Source organism: Herpailurus yagouaroundi, unplaced genomic scaffold (assembly GCF_014898765.1).
Source record: "Herpailurus yagouaroundi ecotype Mexico unplaced genomic scaffold, PumYag 222, whole genome shotgun sequence".
Taxonomy (NCBI): domain Eukaryota; kingdom Metazoa; phylum Chordata; class Mammalia; order Carnivora; family Felidae; genus Herpailurus; species Herpailurus yagouaroundi.
Genome location: NW_024412453.1, coordinates 552,714 through 571,732, shown reverse-complemented (window position 1 = coordinate 571,732; position 19,019 = coordinate 552,714). Strand labels below are relative to the sequence as shown.

At 43.3% G+C, this 19,019-nt stretch overlaps 1 protein-coding gene and 1 pseudogene across 2 annotated transcripts in view; one reads left to right on the top strand and one right to left on the bottom strand.

Moving 5' to 3' along the window:
• CACNG3 (calcium voltage-gated channel auxiliary subunit gamma 3) overlaps positions 1–19,019 on the top strand; it is an 85,750-nt gene that overhangs the window by 13,013 nt on the left and 53,718 nt on the right. The gene's annotated exons all lie outside the window — the stretch shown is intronic.
• Positions 15,151–15,249, bottom strand: LOC121019834 (uncharacterized; annotated as a pseudogene).

Genomic DNA, 19,019 nt, shown 5'->3' with positions numbered 1-19,019 from the left:
ATATATATATATATATATATATTTTTTTTTTTTTTTAATGTTTATTTATTTTTGAGAAAGACAGAGAGAGACTGGGGAAGGAGCAGAGAGAGGGAGACAGGATCCTAAGCAGGCTCCTTGCTGATAGCAGAGAGCCTGATGTAGGGCTCAAAATCACCAAAGGCAAGACCATGACCTGAGCTGCAGGCAGACACTTAACCGACTGAGCCACCCAGGCACCCCTGAAATCATCTTCGAGGAGCACAAACACCCACTAGATATGCAGCAGACCAATACACCACCAGGCCTGGGTCTTGATGACCTTGGGCTTGGAGAGGACAGAAGTGGGCACCTAGGATGAGATTGGGGCAGGCCAAACCTGACACCATGTATCTACCTTTCAGCCTGTGCGTTTTAAGAAATATTATCAAATAGCTCTACCCACCACATTTTGCTGAACCACCTAGAACTAGAACATACTAGATACTCAATAAATATTCATTGAATTTGTCGCTTCAGGGTGGGTAATTCAATTACCTTGAGCTTCTCCTGGTGAACCCATGCTAATCCCTACCAGTCACTGTTCTGCTCTTAAGCGTTCACAAACCACTTTTAAAATAATGTATCCTATAATCTCTGCCATGACTGTTAGCAATTCAGTAAGCGTGTCTTTTGAGGAAGACTGACGTCACTATGTTGAATATCTCAACATTATTTGTCTGTCCCTTATTTCCCATCTTTTCCCTCAAAGATTATCCAGAGTAGTTCAATAGTCTCGTTTCAAATTCTTGCAATACTCTGGGTGCACACTCGGGGAGAGAAAAAAGTAAATACATGTTGTGGGGACATAGTGTGCACAAATCCATCAGACCCTGTTCCCATCCCTTGTGCTTCAGGTTCTATGTATATTCAGTTACCTGCGTGTTTAGGAAATGGTATCTCCACCACTCTGTATTCCGTGGCATATGCCATTCAGCATGAGGCAAAGCTGTCTTGCAATACAATAACACCCACCTGTTAAAATAGTTCCAAAAATCATGGGTAACTGTTGAAGTGTCTTCCACATCTCAGCCATTGCAAAATTCTGCTTCACCTGTGGAAGCTGGTTTTGGCATGCCGCGGTCAATACAGATGTGTATTTACAACAAATCGTTTTGACCCTTTGCAAATTACAGGACCGCAGGACCAATTAGCGGTTTATCAGCTGAAAATGCCTTAAAATATATACTACCATGTAAGTCCTGGTTTTTCAAAATAGTACTTTTCACCAGAGATGAATCCGGCTTGTGATCAAAATGCTCTAAGTGTTTAGAGAAAAATAAAAAGATCAAATCAACAGGCAATGATGTTAATCTCAGCCAAAGGTCTGCTGCACAGCATAATAATTGCTCTTCTCTGCTTTTTCGCTCTGTGGTGAGTGATGGCTCAGCTCCCGTGTGCTGGGGGGATGGCAGGGGTTAGGTTCCAAGAGATCATAAGGTCTGAACCAAGGAAAATTCATGCTGGGCCACCTCCAAAGATGATTTTCCAGTCACAGTCCCTGGGGCTGAGCTGCGAGGCCATCCCTTTAGCCTAGGTAATGGAGAGTCCCAGCCCAGCGCTATGGACTTTCTCCAAACTGTCCAAAAGCTGGAAGATGCACTGGAGCAGGAAGGAGGGTGAAAGTGTAGTGTGATCAAGGTGGGCTTCCCTGAGAAGGTGACATTTAACCCCAGGTATAAAGGAGATGAGGAGCCAAGCCAAGCAGCTACTGGGAGAAAGATCATTCCAGACAGGGGGAAAAAAACAGCAAGTGCAAAGGCCCAGTGGTGGGATGTGACTGGGGTGCTCAAGGAGCAAGGGAGCCACTGTGGCTGAAGAGGATGAGCTCAGAGGAGCAAGTACATCAGTCGAGGGAGCTAGATACCAGATTGTATAAGGCCTTGAAAGATGTTGTAAGAACTTTGACTTTGACTCTGGCTGATCTGGAAGGCTTTGGAGGTTTTAAGCCCACAACTGACATGTTCTTCAGTTTGCCACGGTCTGGGTTTCCTCCTCAATGGAGTTCTTTGCTGCTTGATAAAAGGAGTGCTTTGTCCTGTGACCTCCCTGGCTTCCTGCGGGCACGAACTTCGACCCTAGTCTTCTAAGTTTTTGCCTCACCTTGCCCTGGTGCTTCTAGAAAACTGGTCACAGTGGAATAGCACCTCTTCACCCTCATCTTACCTCTTCCCCTGAAAGCAAGCTCTTGGCCCCTTACTGTTTTCAGTATTGTATCTCTTATTGTGGGGAAATGGGGTGGATGATAGTGACACGGAAGTTTCTAACGTTGAGCGAATCTTGCAAAATTCTTAGACTCACCCCTCCCAGTGGGCAGCCCCTCCTAACTCAGATCCTCGCCCTTCTCCAGCCCAGGCTAACGCCTCCTCCCGGGCTGGTCCCTCTTCTCAGCCTGGAGATCCCATGGGAGGTGGGAAGTGAGTGGTTTGCAGCCGGGGCAGACCCATCCTGGACCCCCTGCTCTCCAAGTCCTTAGCGAGCACTTACTGTGTTCTAGGTGCTGAGGACTCAGCAGAGAGTAAAGGAGCCAAGTTCTCATCTTTGGTAAGTCCGGAAATGCGTAGGAAAGATGCTGAGAGAGTGTATCCAGGTGAACAGACCAGGATGTCTCTCGGACCAGATGACTCTCAGAACATGGAGCAAGGGTCCTGTATTAGTCACGGGGAGAAGGGGCTTGCCACAGAACGTTCTCTTCGGGCTTGTATGTCTCCAAGGAGCCTGACCTACAGTAAGAGCTCAAAACACATTTGCCAAATGCACTCACTGAAAGGCTGTGTAGGTCACACAGAGGAGAACTGACTTCTCCTAAGTGCTGGGGGCTGGAGTAGAAACGAATTCAGAGTTCCTGGTTTCTTATCCTTAAGCAGAGGGGAAAGAAAGCAGGACAATAGCCTACTTCTAGAAAAATCCATGGAGACAAATTGAGTGACTACACACATTGGTTAAAATTTTAAACTGTCTTTAAAAAAAAAAACCTGGATATTTGATTTTTGTCATGTTTTTTGAGTGGCATATTTTTCTTACTGTATTTTCTTAAAACACTGGTAACATACAAGTAACACAAAACGCATTCTCAATATAAACTTTTAAAACAAAACAGGCCAGGCAAGCTTTCCTCTGTGCTGGATCCACATCACTGGAATCTCATCCCCTTGCCCCGAAAGGACTATTACTTCCAGTTTGGTGAATTTGTAATAAATATCATTTCCCCGTCTTTGTGCTGTACTGTGTGTAAGAGATGGGAAAGGGTGTGTTTTTCTCCTCCGGTTCAAATTCTTCACAATTTACTCAAAAAGCTTTTAAAAATTATCTTATAATTTATGAAGGCATTTACTCATGCGCATTATGTTTAAAATTAGATCATGTAGAGGCGCCTGGGTGGCTCAGTCAGTTAAGCATCCGACTCTTGATTTCAGCTCAGGTTTTGATCTCAGGGTCATGAGTTTGGGCCCCGCGTTGGGCTGCTCGCTAGGCATGGAGCCTACTTAAAAAATTAAGTCATCCAGAAGGGCTTTTAATGACAAGCATCTGCCTCAGGGGTGCTTACTCCCCCTACCCCAAGTTCTCTTCCTCAGAGCAAGATTTTTGTTTCCTCTTTAACCATTTCTGATTTGGTTCTCCCAGTGGTTACATCTGTATGTCTAAATAACATGTTTATCCTCTATTTCTTGATTTACAATCTATCGACTTCCTGCCATAATAGAGGAGGATTAGCTAAATCACTCCACCCTCTGTATTGATTACCTTTCCAATTTCTAAAGATAACATAAATCTTTATTTCTTTCCCCATCCACCTTGGATAGAAGGTCTCAGCTTCCCCTTTCTGGAATGACGGTGTCCACATTGTCCCTTCCACTCACCCATATCTGTTAGTTGTATTTTTACTTTTACATTGTCAAGAATGCATCCTGTTTGCATTTTGTTCTGTATCTATGCCAGTGCCTCCCATGCTGGGGCTACAGGTCGATTCTGAAGTTTGAAAGCCAATGAAATTATTATGATTAGGTGGACAATGTTCAGTGCAAATCTAAGTTGTTTTCTAGGATTTCATTTTCCTTTCTGTGGTTTCAATGTCACAGTCTCATAGCCATTCAAAAAAAAAAAAAAAAAAAAGGTCCAAATGGAATCTTTTTTTTCTAACACTTAACCAGTTGTTCAAAATCATGCCATATATTTATCTGCATTGCGCTGTGCTTTTTGGTACAGTTTTCATTTTTCTTAGAGTTTCTGAGCGACTCAAAGGGTTTCTTAACAGGTTATTTCAGAGCAAAATTGTGCTTTTTAAATATAAGTCCTGTGGTGGAGGAAAGAAAGAACCTTCTGGAAAAGCCATTACCTACGCCCCTCCTTTTTTTCTGCTTTCCTAGTATAGTGTAGTAGTTAAGAACTCACCTCTACAGTCAGGTTGCTTGGGCTCACATCCCTAGGTCAACAGTGTATAACAGTTCACGACAGTATACCAATGTTACTTAACCTTTCTGTGTCTCTTTCCTCATCTGTAAAATGGAGGTTCTTACTGTACCACCCAGAGGTTGCTATGGGTATTTGATGAGCGAATATCTGTACAACACATAGAACAGTGTCTGGCACTGGGCAATGTCTGCCCATGTTCATAGTTCTGTCCACAGCAAGGAACTCTCCAGGCCATGGTTACCACTATTCTGCTAGTCCCCTCACCCTCACAAATCTTCGCATCTTTGCTTTCTAGGAGCAAAGCCAGTGATACAGCTGACGGAGATCCTACCAAGGAATCAGATTCATGGTCTCTAGTGACACATCTTTCATTTTTTTTAATGTTGTATTAATTTTTGAGAGAGAGAGAGAGAGAGAGGCAGAATATGAGCAGGGGAGGGGCAGAGAGAGAGGGAGACACAGAATTCGAAGAAGGCTCCAGGCTCTGAGCTGTCAGCACAGAACCCAACTAGTGATCTTAAGCCAGGTTCTTTTCATACTGGTTGATGAGGTGGTCAAAATTTTAAGAAATGTGTATTTTAGAATGTCCCCCAGATAAGCCACACTGAGGAACCATTAGTTCCATTAGAACCTTGATAAATAACAATAGCAGGTGCATACTGAGTGTTTACATGCATTATCTCACTTAGTTCTCTCAAGGGCCCCCATGGGGTATTATTATACCCATTTTACTGATGAACAAGGGGAACTCAGCATAGTAACTTCCAAAGTCTCACAGCTAGTGAGTGGTAGCGGTGGGATTCAACCCTGAGTCTTTCAAATCTGACAACTGAGATCCTTAACACTGTGATAGTTCAGTGTTCTCAGAGCATGTGTTATTAACTCCAGCGGCTAAGGAAGGCCTCCCAAGACCATTTCATGGCCGCGAGTCTGCAAGGTCAAGACTATCTCAGAGCAATAATTAGATGTGATCCGCCTTTTTCATTGTGTTGACATTTGCACCAATGATGCCAAAGCCAACAGTGGGTGACACTACTGGAACCTGAGCTCGAATAAAGGCAGTAGCACCCATCCACACTAGCTGTCACTGTGTTTATCACCATCGCTAACTCACAGTGCAAGAAAACACTAGTGTCCCTTCAAAGTGTCCTTATTAAATTTTATGAAATCTCAAGCCTTACATGTAACAGCATGGGAAGCACACAAAAGCTCTTCATTGGCAAGCCAGGCTACACTGCTGGTCTCCAGCAAAGGCATTTGTGCAACTGAGTTGTGTGCTGAGTTAGCTGCTTTTTTTTCCCATGAAACACCACATTCACTTGAAAGAATGACTGACAGGCAAATGATGGTTATTTGGTCTTGGATATTTGGCAGACATTTTCTTGAAAATGAGCTAAGTGATCCTGTCACTTCGAGGAAAGCCACTGATGGCATTTGTTGCCAAGGGTAAAATTCAAGATTTCAAATGAAAATTACAATTTTGCTTGTATCTGCCCCTGTGAGTGAATGTGATTTTTTTTTATATTGTGTCAAGAAATGTGCCAAATTTGGAAGACCCGTGTAACTCAGTGAACCGATATTTCTCAAAGGACCAATGCATCATGTTAAAAATTATTTCTGGGGGTGCCCAGCTGGCTCACTTGGTAGGACACATGACTCTTGATCTCTCAGGGTCATGAGTTCAAGCCCCATATTGGGCATGGAGCCTACTTAAAAAATTATCCCTGGGTAAAAGATTTGGTCAAAATACAGGATTAGAACAAAGATTTTAGTGGGTAAGAACATGAAAAGTTAATTAATATGGTTTCAGATTCCACATAGTCACCAGCCTTTAAGAAATCAGTTCTTGTTGAGTTTTGGTGTCGTATCAGAGAAGAATATCCACAATCATGTCTGAAGGCTATTCAGATACTCGTGTGTTTCCCAACCACATATTTGTGTGAAGCTGCGTTTTCTTCCTGTGCTTCGACCAAAACATTTGGCAGCAGGTCAAATACAGAAGTAGATACGAGAACCTGTCTTCTATTAAGCCAGACATTAAAGAGATTTGCAAAAATGTAAAAACAAACAGCACTCCTCTACTTTTTGGGGGGAGGGAGGGTGGTAAATATCGCTATTTTCCATAGAAATATGTTGTTTGTATTAACATGCGGTCGAGTTTAATATTTGGAAAACGAATTTTAAAATAAATATTTCTAAATTCTCTGAGTTTTATTTTCTGAAACAGGAAATACTGGTAAATATAACCGACGTTAACAGCAGCTCAGTAATTTGCACAAATAGAAAGGGGTCCTGAGATCAAAAACGTGGAGAATGGCTGCTACAGCTGTTATTTTAATTTTGTTGACAAACTTCCAGTGGCTGAGGAGAGAACCTGAAGGAACCATTTTCGTACTTCCTTCAGAAGATTTCCTTCTAGTTGTGCCTTATCTTCCCCACTGGGAGATGAAACAGTCCCCTTGGCGCGTTCCAGTCTCTCTGCTCTGAGTTCTCTTTGGCTGCAGCTAAGCTCCACCATTGTTGCACCACCACTGGGATGTAAGAGGCAACGTGAGGTTCCAGCAAGCACTGAAAGCAATGTCTTTGATTAAAATGCAACCCTGCTGGTAGAACGCCCGACAGGGCCTGGAGGATTCATTGCGCCTTGTGTCTTTGTTCAGGAACACCAACAAAGCTCAGCCACGACTCCACAGAGAGCTGGAGGCTCGGGATCTGTTGAGAGACACCTTACATGTGAGACAAAGCAAAGCACAGGAAAACAGAGCTGAGTCCTCGGGTTTTTAGCGGATGGGGGCTTAAATGTATAAACTGTCTACCTTCTACCTATAATTAAAGGACCCTGTGCATGAAGATGGAGAGTTTAGGGGAGGGAGGGTGCTGCCAGGCCTCCAGAGAACAGACATTGCTCCTGGCCCGTCCCAGTGCTGGGCCCTGGGAAGCAAAGTGAAATGCAGAATCAAAGGGTATTGTGGATGCTTCCAGGAATGTCTGTTCCTGCTGGTTTGCTGTTTGGCCAGACCTGCATCCATCCCCCCCCTCCCCCCCGCCTTCTGATAACAGTATTCTAATCTACTTTGGGGGCTGCCCCATCGCTCTATCATTCTTTCCTCTCTGTCCATGTGGCACCAACCCCGGCCTGGCTCTCAGGATGAGCATGTGACCCAGGAATAATCTTGAAGATTATCATAAGGTATCAAGAGTTTATGCCAAGGCAGTGGTTCTCAACAGGGGGTGGTTTTGCCCCTTGGGGACATTAGTAATGTCCGGTGACATTTTTGGTTGTCACGACTTAGGTAGGGGTGTAGGCAAGCACTGGCAGGTGCTGGGTGAGGCCAGGGATGATTTCTAAGCATCTTGCAATGCACAAGACAGTTCTCACAGCAAAGAGCTTTCCAGTCCCCAGTGTCAACAGTGGCAACTGGGGTTGAGACACCTGACTGAAAGAAAGATAATGAGAAGCCATTGAAAGGTTTGGAGCAGAGGAGTGATGTGGTCTGAACTGACATTTTTTTTTTTTTTTTAAGTATGGTCAGGTGCTATGTGGAAACAGATTTTAGAGATTTAAAAGGAAAGCAGAGAGATTAAGCCATGGGGCTATTACAACAACCCCAGTAAGAGAAGACTTTAGAAGCTTGATCTGGAAATGCATACTTAGAAATTGTCAGTGGCAAAATGTGAAAATACATTTGTGAAAAAAATTTCACATTTTGGGTGTGAAAAATAAGAGAACGGAACCAAAGACAAAGCCTTTCAAGCGACCGTGTATAGAAGTGAAATAATAATGACAATATCTAACACTGCTTGAGAATTTATGTGCCAGCTACTATGCTAAGTAATTTATGTGATCACATTTGACCCTTTTAACAATGCTTATCGTCCTCATTTTACAAATAAGACAACATAGGAATGGAGAGGTTAAGTAAGTGGCCCAAAGTCACACTTCCTAGTTATTATCTGAGACAGAGTTTGAACTCACAACAACACGATTCCGTGGTTTTTCCTTTTAACCACCAAGCTGCTTCCTCCCTGGGCTGAGAAGAATCTTCCAAAATAAAAATTACAGGGGCGCCTGGGTGGCTCCGTCATCTCAGATCATGATGTTGCAGTTCGTGGGTTCGAGCCCCACATCGGGCTCTGTGCTGACAACTCAGAGCCCAGATCAGATTCTGTGTCTCCCTTCCTCTCTCTCTCCTTATCCCCCATTTGTGCTCTGTCTCTCAAAAATAAATAAACATTTATTTTTTTTAATTTTTTTTAATGTTTATTTATTTTTGGGAGACAGAGAGAGAGTGTGAGCGGGGGAGGGGCAGAGAGAGAGAGAAAGACACAGAATCTGAAGAGGCTCCAGGCTCTGAGCTGTCAGCACAAAGCCCGATGCGGGGCTCGAACTCACAAGCTGTGAGATCATGACCTGAGCCGAAGTCAGGCACCCAACCGACTGAGCCACCCAGGCATCCAAAAATAAATAAACATTTAAAAAGAACTAAGAAAAATTACAATTCTCTTAAGAGCTGAAGGAGGAAGGGGAGTTACAGAGATGAAGGAATAAGGTGGTTGTTCCAGACAGAAGGAACAGCAGGCACAGAGGTCTCAGGGCTAGAGAGAGTATGGACTAATAGGGAAGCCTAAGCATTCAGTAGTGGCTAGAGGCAGGTGTAAATTCACAGGTGGGGTGAATCCCGAGAATAGCAGGAGCCATTCCGATCTGTGGAAGGTATGTTAAGTTTATCCTGGGAGCAAAAGGAGCCCTTTGGAACATTTACAATGTAAGTTTAAAAATCTGATATGATAAGGTTTTCATTTTTGAGGTTCATTCTGGCTGCAGTGTGGACAATCAATGGGAAGAAGAATATCTGAAGGCCAGTTCAAAGTCCTTCGTGCAGGGGCACCTGAGGTAGCTCAGTTGATTAAGAGTCTGACTCTTGATTTCAGCTCAGGTCATGATCTCACAGTTCATGGGCTCAAGCCCCACATCGGACTCTGCATTGATACTGTGGAGTCTGCTCAGTTTTCTTGCTCTCCCTCTCTCTCTGCCCCTCCCCACCCCTCAAAACAAATAAAAATTAAAAAAAAAAAGTCCTTCATGCAATAATCCAGGTTCAATGATGGATTTCCCCATTGGGAAGTGGCAGTGGTGACAGAGACATTGGCTATCGCTTTGGGAGATGCTTAAAAGCTGGAATCAACAGAATTCCCTGTTGAACATCAAGGACAAGGGAAAACAAGGTCAGGGGACTCCTATGTTTCTAGCTTTAACCTCTGCATGGATGGTGAGGCCTTCTATTGATGGAAAGTTTGTAGGGGAGCTGGTAATTAGGTTTTGAACATGATGAATTTACAGCTTCCCATCTAACGTTCGAGTGGGGGTGTTAAGAGGGCCACTGGATGCACTAATGCTGAACTCAGAAGGGATGTTTTATCTAATTTCTTCCCCATATTCATCCTGTATTTTTTGATCAGGAAACACTCAAACACGGACATTCCAACCCCTGCTAATTCTATCACAGACAGCCAGCGAAAGGTTATTAGATGAGGTGCCATGTGACAGAGTAACTGATGTTAAAAGTCTGAATGCAACCCCAGGAGGTCATTGCCAGTCTAATTGGGCACAGATAGAGTTTACTGGGTCATGGAAAGCAAGTCGTGTGTAACCATTGTTTCAGCCCTTTATCCTTTCATTTCTGATTTATCATCCGGTTTTGGGTGAACATTAAAGAATCTATTCATAAATGGTGACCTTTTGAAATTTGAAATGATGGTCTCAGCTAATTTCCATTCCAGCCCTGGGGCTGCTGCTTGAAGGTCATGAGCTTGAAGCTCCGAACTTGTCCCTAGTCTGTGCTCTCAACCAGTATTTGGAAAAGGGCAGTGTTGTCTTCATCCTTAAAAGTGCCCATCATTTGGATGAAGGATCGTCATTCATAATTCTGTGACCACACTGAGGATGAAAAATGTACTAAGTGCCGAGTTTGTGTTAACAGCAAGACCCAACTGTTCTGGCGAATTTGGGAACATATTGTCTGAGCTCATAATAGGATAATAATACTGTTGTATCGTATAGAATTCATTCAATTGTAAGTGACAGAAAACCCAATTCTTTTTTTTTTTTATTTTATTTTTTATTTTTTTTTTTCCAACGTTTTAAATTTATTTTTGGGACAGAGAGAGACAGAGCATGAACGGGGGAGGGGCAGAGAGAAAGGGAGACACAGAATCAGAAACAGGCTCCAGGCTCCGAGCCATCAGCCCAGAGCCTGACGCGGGGCTCGAACTCCCGGACCGCGAGATCGTGACCTGGCTGAAGTCGGACGCTTAACCGACTGCGCCACCCAGGCGCCCCAGAAAACCCAATTCTAATGGACTTAAGAAAAAAGAGACAGACAGACAGACATTCAGAGGGATCTCTGTTGGCTCACATTAGTGGATAGTAAAGGGATGGCTTCACACAGGGATCAAACTCACAAGTACAGAATTACTCTTACCATTCTCTTCTCTCTTCCTCTCTGTTGACTTCGGTTCATAGTAGCACAGGAGTGGGGCTTTGTACACTGTCCCCGCATGCCCCAAGGGCAAGGAGAGACCCAAGAAAGAGGCAGACCACTACAGATTGGAAGGTGGTAGTTTTAATAGGCAAGGGAACTTACATACAAGGCTTGTCTTGAGCCGGCCGCAAGACAAATTATTCTCTTCATTGCCCGCCAGAATCGTAAAAGTTTACTTAGAGGCCTTATAACTGGGTTCAGTCACATTTTCAGTCCAGAAGGTCTCAACACCACCTTACTCTCTCAAGGTTATGTCCTTGAAAATGGCTTCCACTGTGGGGACAGTGAGTAGAGCGTACATTCCAAAGGTGGGGGTGGGGGTGGGGATGGGGGTGTGAGGAGCCTCCAATTGCCTGGGTCCAATTCATAAGTCAACTGGCAGCCACATCCTCTCAATGACCTCCTCCAACAATGAGAGACTCACGGATACAATATGTATGAGAGCAGCTCTCAGGGTTAGATTCTTCTATGCTTGAATCCAGCATTAGTGTAGGAGTGTCTTTTGCAGCAGGTACAAGCCTCATTTCATTTCATAGGCTCTGATTAGGTCACATGTCCATTACTGACCCAATCACTGTAGACCAGAGGTCCCACGGGGCTGATTGGCTCAGGCCCAGTCTTTTAACCTTGGAGTAGGAGAGGCATAGATCCCCAGAGATAATTATGATGATAAACAACAAACATTATTGATTAGCTAGTACATGTTGGGCACTGTTCTAAGTGGTATGCTTCCTGTAACAACACTTTGAGTTATCCACTGTTGTTATCACCCTTCTAATGATGAGGAAAGCCAAAATACAGTGAGGTTAACTAAACTGCCCAAGGACCCACAGCTGATAAATGACAAAACCAACGTACAAACAGCCTTTCCAGAGACCCACAGATGGGAAGTGATGGAGCCCCAGTGCAAATTAAGGCAGCCTCTAAGCACAGCCTGGGCTTTTAACCCTAAATAAGGATCAGGTCACCAGATGTCTACCTTCACTCAATGCTTTACGACTACAGAGCTTTCATCCATGACTTCATTTTTCCTCCCAACTTTAGTAACGACACAAGACTTGGGAGCATTATCCTCATTTTCTGGTGAGAAAATTGAGGTTCAGGCTGAGTGGTTTGCCCCAAGTCAAACATCAAGTAAACAGAGGAACAAGAACTGAAACCCCACACCCATCCTTTCTGACCCTGCAATAATGGAGCCTAAGAGCTTAATAAATGTTTGGGAAACCACAAAGGCCTGGAAACTCGTATTGGGCTCATAGCAAGCTAATCCTGAAGGCTTTATACCCCTCTCCCGCCTCCATGCTACTTTCCTCCTGTGTTTGTTGTAAGCAGTAGGAAAATACCAAGTACTTGGACACAAAGTTGCCCTAGATATTTAAACTGCAAATTACACTATTTATGAATTACGAAATAGTTCATCCACATGGAGTTGAATTATGACCTTTATCTTTTATTAAACGCACGCATACACACACACATACTAGAACTGTATCTGTTTCTGGATTTTCTATTCTTTTCTTTTAATCTATATTTTTATTTCTGAGGCTCTATCACTCTGTTGTTTGAACTAATATAGCTTCATGAGACCCTTAATACCAGAAGGTCATGTTCTCCCTTACCATGCTTCTTTATCAACATCTTCTTAGTTCTAACGTTTTGATTTTCCCTGTGAATTTTCTGACCATTCTATCAAGTTGCCAGGAAAACTGGGATATTAATAAAAATTTAATTAATAGACTTATTTGGGCACAATTGACCTCTTTCAAACATCGAGTCTTCCTCCATTTAAAAACATAATATATATCCCATTTATTAATGTTTTCTTTTATGTATTTTAGAGAAGTTCCATTTTCCTCATTCAAGCCTGTATGTTGATTGGGCACATTGTTTGTAGGTAGGTTTTATATTTTTGGTTACTAACGTTAACGGGTGGTGTTCTCCAAGATATTTTCTAAGTGGTTAGTATTACTAATATGAAGAAGCTAGTGATCAGTAATTATCTATTTGTAAGTTGCTTGAACTTGGTTAGCGGTGCTGTCTGCAATGTAATTAATTTAATTTGGTTTTTCAGGTAAACAATCATATCATCTGCAAATAGTAGATAGAACTTTTTCTCCCCCTGCTGTTTTTCCTTTGAGGCTTAGAGAATAGTCAAGGCTTAGTTAGAGGCTTAGTTAAGTAGTGGTGATGCTCAAAGGTCACCTTGCCCTGCTCCTAACTGTAATTGTAATGCTTTGCAGACTGTGTTTCTCAAAGTGTGGTTGCAGATTTGGATAGAAATCATAGAATTTGTACAAAGCTGGTAATCTGCCTTTTAGCAGACTCCTAGGGGTGATTCCTGCTCCTAGGGGTGATTCCTGCTCCCCCTAAAGTGAACAGCTAGCTGCTCCAGGGTTTCACCGAGAAGCCTGGCATCTGCTATTGGCGTAAAGTGTTTTCTTTATCATGCTCTGGAGTTTCTGTCACTATGTAGCTAAGTAAGAATTTTAATTGGGCATGAAGGTTTCCATTTTTGGGTATCTATTGACATGGCTAGCTTTCTCTCCTTTGGCTGGCTAATAGGCGAAGTTAGTGCCTTTCATATTAGCCAACTATCTTTCATTCCTGTGATAAATCTGTTTGAGACATACTTAATTTTTCATAATACTGAAATAGATTTGCTAATATGTATATAGGGTTTTTCTCTGTATTTGTCAATGAAATTTGCCTTTTTGTGTGCTCCTGGTGTCAAGTTTTGGAATCAGAGTGGTAGTAGCTTGATAAAATGATTTTCTATGCTGTGACGTAGATTCTGCAGCATGGAAATTTTCATGTAAAACCTTCTGGGCCTGGGGCTTTTTTGAAAGTAGTTCTTTGACAACTTCTCTCATGTCTTGTCTATATTGGGCCTTTTTCTGGAGTCATTTTGTTGTCTAGAAAATCATTTGCTTCATAGAAACGTATAAATGTTTTAGTACAGAGTTGAACAGTGTGATTGCTTACAGTTTATTTTCTTTCAAATCTGTCTTACTTCCCCCTCTATTTTCTCATTTATCTCCAACTGCATTAATAGTTGGCGTTGTTTCTCCCAAGACCGTGCCATTAAGTTGTCTTTCAGTCTTTGGTTTTAGGCTTATGAGTCTTTATCTCTTTCTGGTATGTTATGTATTTTTTAAGAAGCTGGGAAAAGCTGTTGGAAGGCAGCTAGCCAAATGCCATTTTGAGCAACATGTTTTTGCCCTCGGGACTTTTTAACCCAGATTTAAATTTGCTCCTTGTTCAGGTTGGTGTGTGTTAATGTGAACAGGTCCTTTTAGGGGTCCTAACTGTCATCCAGCAAAGCCACTAGACCTCCCAGCTAAGTGTCATCTTCCAGGGTGATTGATCAGCTTTGCCACTTCGATTTTTCACAGTCATCAGTCACTGAAAAGGAAACATTGAAGAACACAGTTCTGTGGTAGGGAATTAGCTAAGCATGATCTCCATCAGGAGGTTTGTCTGAGTGGAAACTCACTTCGAGGTCAATGGGCTCCCTGGAAAGCCAGATCCCATAACACTGGCTGAGTAAATGCTCACTCATGTATTTCACACTTACTGAGGACTTCCTCTGGGTAAGGGTGGCACTGAGCAGGTCTGAAACCAGCAAAGCTGAAAAGGTGTGACCCCTTCCCTCAAGGACTTGGGAGTGTCAAGAAAAGCCCATTTTATGTGATCGCCTATAGCACAAGCTTGTCTCAGTCAGTAGAGCGTGTGGCTCTTGCTGTTGGCATCCTGAGTTTGAGTCCCACCTTGAGTGTAGAGATTACTTAGATAAAATTATAAGAGTAACATTTGTTTACTCTAAGCAGTGAAACCATCTAAAAATAGAAAAAGAAGTAATAATATGCCCTGCCCGACTCCCACTCTGTCCCCTCCCTACCTCACTCCAAAGTGACCAATGTCAACAGCTAGATGTGTTTCCTCTGTATCTTCACTCTTGAAACGCATACGTACATGCACATGGTGGGGGAGCGGCATTGTTTGATTTTTAAAATTGAATCCACACTGGAGATACCGGTCTGCCACTTGCTTTTTTCCCTCAATACATCGTAGATATTCCTCCAGGTTTATAGGCACTGATCTGACTCAATCTTTTTAATGGTTGCATAATATTCCACAGACTGGAATCCCTTCAGTGTATTCAACCTTTTCCCTGTCAATGAATATCCACCTTGTTTCCGTGTCATCCTTGCGCAGGGCCATGCTAATCTTCTCTGTATCGTTCCAATTTTAGTATATGTGCTGCCGAAGCGAGCACTATCCACCTTGTTTCCAATTTTGTTTTGTTTTGTCTCACTTTCAGTCATTTTTACACATGTGTCCTAATATGCTGGTGCTTTTGTTTTTGTAGGTTAGATTACCAAAAATGAGATTGCTAAGTCAGTAGAGGTATGGGGTTATGATCTTAATAGATATGGACAGGTTATTATCCTGAAAGATTGTAGCAAGGGGGTGGTTATCAGGAAAATGTCTTAATTATTAAAAGATACCCCCCACATACACACACACATACATTCAAAGATTTTGCAGTGAAAGGAGACAACCTAGAATGGGCTGGAAGCACAAATATGAACTCTGAGTTTCAGTTGTCCCTAGCACCCTCTGTTGCCACCACCATGCCCGCCCCCAGGGGGCACTGTTCTGAAAACAATAAAAACAGCAAAGCCATTTATTGAGTGATCACTTCACAGAAATGGAAACCGGGGACTTAGAAAGTTTAAGCCACTTACTCAAGGTCACCCATCCAGTAGGTAGCATAGCTGGGATGTGATTCCCATTCTGTTTGGCTCCAAACCTGGGCTCTTAACCACTGTGTGGGATTTCTTCCAAGGATGCCATTGCTGGGGCTGTTTCATCAGAGCCCCAACAGTGACACAAACTCTGCTATTTGCCTTGAACAGTGGCAGGGGCCAAGCCCTGCCTCCTGCTGTGAAGGAGGAGTACTCCTCTATAAGGTATTTAAAGTGATCTTGACCTCTGAGTAGGGCCTTCCTTATTCAAAGGAAACTGAGTGAGCTCCCAGGACACTAGGAGCATACTTGTTTTCCCCTACACACAAATCAGAAACCATTTTTCTTCTCCCTCCCCTTCTCTCTTTTTCTTCCTCAAAGAACTGAAGCAATTAAGAGAAATGGAAACCCTTGGTTTCACCTCTACCCATTCTCTCCTGGAAGCCATGGTAGTCATGATAATCATGGTTAAGAGTGTAGACTCTGGACTCAGAATGACCTGTTTGGAAACCACTTTGTTTTCCTTGAGCAAATGCCTTGAGACTCTCTAACCTCTTGGTCTCCCTGGAAACATAACCATTCTACTCAGCTTTTGTCTTACCTATTAGAGGATCATCTCCTGGAGGACAGGTCAATGTCCATGCCTCTTGGTTCACAGGTGCTGAGGGAACCTGCATTGAACTATAAATATTGATTCTTAATAACTAAATTCAGTGATGTTTTATTTTTTTTCAACGTTTATTTATTTTTGGGACAGAGAGAGAGCATGAACAGGGAAGGGGCAGAGAGAGAGGGAGACACAGAATCGGAAACAGGCTCCAGGCTCTGAGCCATCAGCCCAGAGCCCGACGCGGGGCTCGAACTCACGGACCGCGAGATCGTGACCTGGCTGAAGTCGGACGCTTAACCGACTGCGCCACCCAGGCACCCCATCAGTGATGTTTTAAAGTAAGGTTGAAGGTAATATGGAGAAGAAAAATTAATTCACATTTCCTGAGCATCTATGTGCTGGGCACTCTGCTGGAAGTTAATAAACATTAACTCAACTCTGAAGTAGACATAATTATTTCCATTTTTACAGAAGAGAAAAATGAAATTTAGCAGGTCAAACTTGCTAGGATTGCAGAGCTAGAAATGATGGTGATGGTGATGATGGTGATGATGATGATGGTGGTGATGATGATAATGATGATGATGATGATGGTGATAAGGGTGGTGGTGATGGTGATGATGGTGATGGTGGTGATGGTGATGATGGTGATGGTGGTGGTGATGATGATGTAGTAATGGTGATGATGGTGATGGTGGTGGCAATAGCTATTGTTTACTGAACATATGCTGTGAGTAGGCATGATGCCAAGAGACTTCTTTGTATTCTCTCATTTAATCCTCATGAAAACCCAACAGGGAAGCCCTATTATTATGCCCAAGGTCCTAAAAGATTAAATGACTTGTTACAGACACTCAGTCAGTTGAGGGTTGGGGCTGGGATTTGAACCCAGGTTATTCTGATTCCTTAGAAGCATCTTTTTACTTTGGTAGTGAAGGCCTTGGTGGCAGTTACTCAAATTTAAACATTCAGCGTTTTGGACCACTCCCAAATGGAGTGTCAGGCAGCTATACAGAAGGCCAGGACTTTGGAAGAAGAAACCAGATTCCATCTCTGCCTGTCTTCATCTCTTCATCTTTTGGGCTCTGTGGGCAACACTTTCATTGCAAGATTCTGCATCCTGTCTCGTGGTCACACATACCGTCTGTGCTTGGCACAGCCGGCTGTCTCCATGGAACATCTGTGGCTCACTACTACTGTGAGTGATTCTATTTTCCACACATCTCCAGCTCGTTAGAAAGCAAGGCTCCTATTTGTTGGTGGATGTTTGCAATCTGAATCTGAAACACTGCAAAATGATGATTGAGCTGATTCACACTGGGGAAGAGTCTGTGACACATAAACACACACACACACACACACACACACACACACACACAAGACACCTAATTAGTGAGGACTGAGCTGCCACCTGATCCAATAAGTGCAGTAACTTTGTCCACTAAGAGGCCATCTGGCTCCTGGTGACAGTTGCTGAGCCGGGAGCTTTTCATGCAATGATGGTGGTCCTCCCTGGCCAGGGCCACACTCCACATGTCCTCTGGGCCACCCGACCAGCTGAGGTGTCAGTATTTTAAAGAAACTCTTTGTCACCAAAGGTAGCAAGAAAGCTGAAATAAACAACATCCACCCCAGCAGACCCAGGGGTCTGCAGAGAGGAAAGAGCTTTCCCCTCTCCTCCTCTATGAATATGCCTTAGAACTTCCTCAACATTCCTCCCAGATTTTCCACTTCTGGTCTTTAGCCAAATGCAATCTTTAAAAATACACATTTGGCAAGAATCTGCAAAAAAATCCCTTCAGATTGTTATGTGATGGTGGGGAAAAGACACATTTTTTTTAACTCTAAAAAAAGCACCTTAGCATTTGTAGGCTTTTATAATTCTGAAACAGCTGAAATGCTAAAACTTTCAAGTTGGCAGGATTGAAACTGAAATCTGCAAAGCCGGTTCAATTTGACAAGAGTGGGAGCCTTGCATTTCAGAGGGTTTTGATGAGCCCGTGGGCCTGAGCCATCAACACAATGGGTGGCCACCCACTCACAGGGAGCCCTTCGTGCCTGGGTCCCAGTCTCCCCTCTAGCTACCTGCAGAGCTCACTCTAAGAGACACTCCTGGCTCCTTCCATTGCCCTGGTAGCTGCTGGTAGCTTAGCAGAGTGGGCAAGGATTCAGCCTGTGGAGCCCGATCACCTGGGTTTGCAGTCCTGATTCTACCACCTGTAAACTAGGGGACCCTATTCAAGTTACTTAATTCTTCTGTGCCTCGGTTTCCTCATCTGTGAAATGGGGCTATAATATTTAATATATTTGTCGATTGATACCCATCTTGCTCCAGAAAAGAGTTAAGGGGGCTTTAATTACACAAAATAAGAAAAGATGGGTCCAATTTTTAAAATTGGACTAAAGGAAAAAAGGGACTGGACAGAGCCAAGAATGAGAGTGAATTGCACCTGACAATGAACTACATTCTTGCTAAGGGTGGTTCATAAAGCCGCCTGTGAACCAAGCTTCCTCGCAGTCCCTTGTCTAGGGGAAACCTGGTCAACCGCACACTCACAGTGCTCAGAATACGGGAGAACCCGGTGGCCAAGCAGACCTGCAGTCAAGCCGACCTGGCTCTCCAACAGGCTCCGTGTTTTGTCCTTGAGCAAATTGCTTAATCTCTTGGAGTCTGAGTTTCTTTACATG